This window comes from Tasmannia lanceolata, unplaced genomic scaffold (genome assembly GCF_043159265.1).
Source record: "Tasmannia lanceolata isolate RefF3 unplaced genomic scaffold, GAP_Taslan_0.1 ptg000011l, whole genome shotgun sequence".
In the NCBI taxonomy this organism is placed as follows: domain Eukaryota; kingdom Viridiplantae; phylum Streptophyta; class Magnoliopsida; order Canellales; family Winteraceae; genus Tasmannia; species Tasmannia lanceolata.
Window position 1 is genome coordinate 6,266,620 of NW_027518688.1, and position 5,260 is coordinate 6,271,879.

The following is a 5,260-nucleotide window of genomic DNA, read 5'->3' on the forward strand; positions in this document are numbered from 1 at the left end:
TTCCATTAGAGCTTTATTGTACCTTAGAAGATATAAGAGGCCTTCGAACGAAGATATAAGAGGCCTTCGAACTCAGTGAATTTTCTTGTAACAAAATAGATGCTGTGAATTTTGAAGTAATGATAGTAGATTCTATCATTTTCGTAGCTTCTTCTTCAATTTGGATCTCACAGCATCTGAGAATGTAAAAGCGTGCTTTGGCGAAGCTCATCATCAAACTAGCTATGTCAACAAGTGTGCTTTGGCGAAGCTCATCATCAAACTATATCCAACACGGTCGATTTCTCCCTTTTGCAATACCGTCATCCCATGACGTTGCAAATGGATTACACTGAGAGATAATGATTCCACTCGTCCGTAAGCAGTCCATAAACTTATCCCTGAAGTTTTCTCCTTCTTAATGAGAGGAAGATCTTTACTTTTACTTACAGGTCTCTACTTCGTTCCTGAGTTCTTTGGACTTTCTAAAGAACCCCAACTTTCGTCGCTTCGGGTATTGCAAGCTATACCCGGAATTTTCTGTAAATACTACGAAGTAGACGAACCCACCTCTAGACGGATAAGAAGAAGAGTCCTCACACAACAGTGTGAATCTATCCCAACAAATCCTCTAAACTTCCACTCTTGTCTCCAAATGGGAATCGTTGTCATCTTAACCTTTACACATGGTTCACATAGTGGATAGAGTTCCACATGGATTAGATCCAATGGAACCTCTAAAATTAATTAGTGATCCATTCTAGGTTACTAAGACCTCAATCGAAGGTATCAATGATAAGTAAGGTTTACAGCGTCTCTAGGCTTTTCAAGGCCACTTACACTGCTTAACGGCTACTCTCTCAGTAATGCTAACCTTATTTGAGTAGGGTTTGACCATTTATCAAAGTACCCCTCATCTTTAAAATTTTCTTTGTTTTTATAAAAAAACAACGTTATATCCAATGAAAAACATTTGAAAAAATAGAAGTCCAATTTCTCTTTTATGAGGGTATCGATAAATGTCCTCTCATCTCTACAATAATTCCCTACGTCTAAAATAAGTTAACATGTACTATCCTATAGTCTTGACTGCAACTGTTGCGTTGTTTCGACTCATAGGAAGAGATTCTCTTTTGTCAACCTTCTACTTTTCTTGAATCCTTGCAAATGTGTGGGATTGCTTAAGTATCCAACCTAAGGAAAGTAGTACCAATCATATTGGTTTCCACAATGAAACACTTTTCATTGCTTATGGGCGACTCTCGCCATTGTTCTTTACCACAATTTGAATATGTCTCTTGGAGTCATTCACTGCCAACTACCTAGTAGTTTGACTCCATCCTCTAAAATATATCCTAGACATTGGCTAGTATATCTACGGTTGTCGCTAATCCTTAGTACTGCTTTTGCAGCACTCAGACCATTAACTGTGAAGATATGACATTTGCCATGTCTTTTTCTTTATGCCACTTTACGAAGCACTTCTCATCAGTGGAAGTTGGACCTGGCACTGTTAGCACCTTTACGGTTAGAATGTAGTTGACCCTAATCATGATGTGATAATTGTAGTTATGTTCCTTATCCAATTTATGAATCACATTCTACTACCTTTTTAGGTCATCTAGCTAAAGAGTCAAAAGAAATCGTATACAAAGGAAAATGAGGCTAACTAAAGCGAGTATCCCATTAGTTTTATAAATTTCATGACATAAATCCATCAAATCTGGGTTTTCGATCTACGATGGTACCGCCCATTGAACATCTCGTTCATAGGCCCCTCAACTTCATGAATCAAGAGAAATGCAATGTTTTTTCCAATGGGCATCAGAAACTTATTCATGCAACTTTAGCCCTACGCTTTGGCCATAGACCGTTCTTGCCTTGAATAAGCGGGTTCATCTAATCCGTCTTGTCCAGCACAACATCCGATTTAATTTGGCCTCCATGCATCTCAATGTGTATATCCTTTGGTCATCAACACCCTTTGGTTGGTTAAGTTAAATCCACTGCCTCAAAACGTATACAAAACTACAATTGCTTTTGCTTTGGCATATGACCACTACAATTTCATACACTTTCCTCATCCAACTAGGAATCTGACGATTACTCTAGCCAAAGAAATGGGATCGGCTTCTGCTTCGGCATATGACCGTCCCATTCTCTAACCTAGCCAACAGTCAGATAGCCATGGAAGGCTATGAGGTTTTTAATATTAATTGAGAGGGATTTATATGTGGGAGTATCAAATTATATTGACCATGTTTTTAAACTAACCATCCCATGGAAAAATAAAAACATATAGGCAATCATACAACCAATCATCCATCACATTTGAAAAATAAACAAACCATCAATCAAATGGAAATATAAACACACCATGGAAACATACACAAACACATCCATGAACCCAATTTGGTATGTTGGATTATAAGGCTTCTCCCACTGACCTTATTTTAATAAGGGAATCCCTACAACGCCATTTTACCAAATTGAGGGTGAACTATGGGCAATTGAGTGCTTCCGCACTAGGGAAAATCCACTGACCTCAAAGCGAATTTTTCAAAGGATTTTTATATCCGATTTGCTTCATAAAATAAAATCTATAAGGTATTTAACATCAGCGTGCATGTCCGTCCTTGGCTGGATCGAATTTTGCCACCATCCGCCATATTGTTTGGAGCATCGCCATGTCACGGTTCCCACGATCCATCTGTCATTCTCCATGAGAGCGATCTCATCCTCAAATAGTCTTGGATAACATAACATAATATATCTTAGTGTCCTACACTAACCTATGTAATCCATACATCAGGAATAATCTCCATGGGAAACCAGCCGTCTACACAACTGTTAGAGGGAGTACATCAATGAAATAGAAAATTAAATTATTACATTGCAAACTTAAATAATTACCGACCAGCAACATCATTAATTATAGAAATAAATATCAGAACCAGTCACCATGAATATCTCATGCATCTCAAGCATGATTTGAGATCTAACATCATTTTTTCCCATGCTTCAGCAATAACGATCGAATCGCACAAAACTGAAGCTAGTTAATTATTAACCAACATCCCAAGTTACTGATTTTCAGCAAAAAACTTAATAAAAAAAATACTTTTTAACATGTTTCAAATCAATTCCCAAAATTTCATGCGAAAATAAAATTGTTTGGTTGCAAAAACCTCAAAACAGTTCTGTACGGGGACTAATCCATATAGCTTTGATACCACTTGTTGGAAGGGTTTTGAACCCCAGGTGAAATCGCTATGCGCAGCGGAACTAGAGATCGCATAGAACAAAAAATTTCTCGTCAATTTTGCCTGTTAACCTAGAAACCTAGGGACTAGATGATCTAATGGTGATTCAAATAAAAATATAAGACATGAAAATAACTTTGTGACTGATCATAATATCAGCCTCTGCTTGATCTACTCCTTGAACGGCCATGAACGATCCGATCCCTGCAAAACTGCAAGTTGAACCCATGGATTCTTTCAAATTGCGCAAAGGGAAGTTGAAGAAGTTTTCTTCAAACATATGTACAGATATATATTAGTACCTTTGGATGAGAATTTGAATTTTCTTGCTCGAGCTTTAGGTTTTCTAAAAAACCTTGAACTAGAATTGAAAAACTGGGAGATAAAGAAAGAAAACTTGAGAGGAGAAGAGAGCGGTAGTCTTGGATGTTTCTCCAAGAAGGGAGCACAAATTTTATACCCTTTTTTCAGCCTAAAAAAACTTGCTATGATGGTTTATATAGAGTTGGTTTCCTACTTTAACAAATTCCTAAAGTTTCTCCCACAATTTGACTCAAATTGGGAAAACTAGTTAAGTAGACTTTGAATATTGGAAACCAACAGAAAGTGGGAAGCTATGGAGGTTTCCTACGAGCATTAGGCATGTTCCCAACCTTGGAAAAATGTGGTTTGCTTGGGCTGGGCGTTTTTGCATGTGGGGCCCACCCCGATGTAGGTGCATTCCCTCTACAAAGTTGCTAGCCAAATTTTGACTTTATTTTTGGACTATTAGATAGACGAATTTGAAAAAGTCATAAACTACAAAGTTGTAGCCCTTTAAAAGTTCTTCTAAACGAGTACTTAGACACTCAATTCAACCACAAGGTTAGAAAGTTATGATTGTTTTAGTAAAACAAGTCTATAAGCTAAAAACACACTTGTTATTTAATTTTTCTAATTAAACAAACTTATTTCCTCCCATCCAATGGGATAAAAGCTACATCCATAATATTCTATAATTCCTTAAATACCCCTAAGTTAACAACTAACTCTGTGTATTCCAAATGCGTCCTATAGTGTATATACACCAAAGGAACTATGTAAATCTTTTCCCTCGTATCAAAAGTGATGAATCTATTCCATCCGTGCAATCTAGTAAATGAGAGACCCTTAGCCAAAGGATATAAATGGGTCATTCGAGTTGTGAGTGGGATCATTGCAGGGATCTGACGGTCGATCCTACAGAATCCAATGACAGGTCCCCTGCGATCTTGCTCCACAGTTAACAACTACAATCGCACTGGATTAGTGGCCTCCATCGAGACGTAACCCTGAAGATGACCATCAAATCATCATACCCCTAATCACATCTAATATGTGCAAGTCCTTTCTCCATTTCACTTCTTCTAAGTTGAGTCCTATGGGGGTGGACATTCACTAAGCCCGCTCACGGTATACCTTCTTGTCAAGCAGTTACGGCCTGCAAATGCATTTGCAAAATCATTTCAAAAACATGTTTTAATAATACAGTTGATAAACTATTTATCAAATCAGCTTGGCCAAGCTATTTTATAGGCCTACGACTCTGACCGAAACTGTAGATGATATCCCCTTAAATAGAGGCGGAGGATTCCATGTCGGGTATCCCTACTAGCCTCGTGGGTTTGTCCAAGACTCCACTACTACCCTCTGGTGACCCATAGAAGGACCACGGCTAGATAGACCAAGAATCAATGGTAGGCCACATACCAATATGACCCCTCAGGTCTAAGGAGATGTAAAGGGTCATGTCTGGTAGAATAGCCTTACTAACTCATGTCCACATGCTATTCTAGTGTGATCATGTTCAATGCGCAATCCCTATTGTCGCACTCACTCTTCTTGCTTAGGATCAACTACCCAAGTGACTGAGATAAGCCACTCCACGACACATGCATGTAGACAAGACTGGAGCTCGTTGTGTAAAGGAGGAGATGCCCAATTTCGACCCCAACCAGGAACTTTTAAGGTATGCAAAGAACTGGGATACCATAAATCCA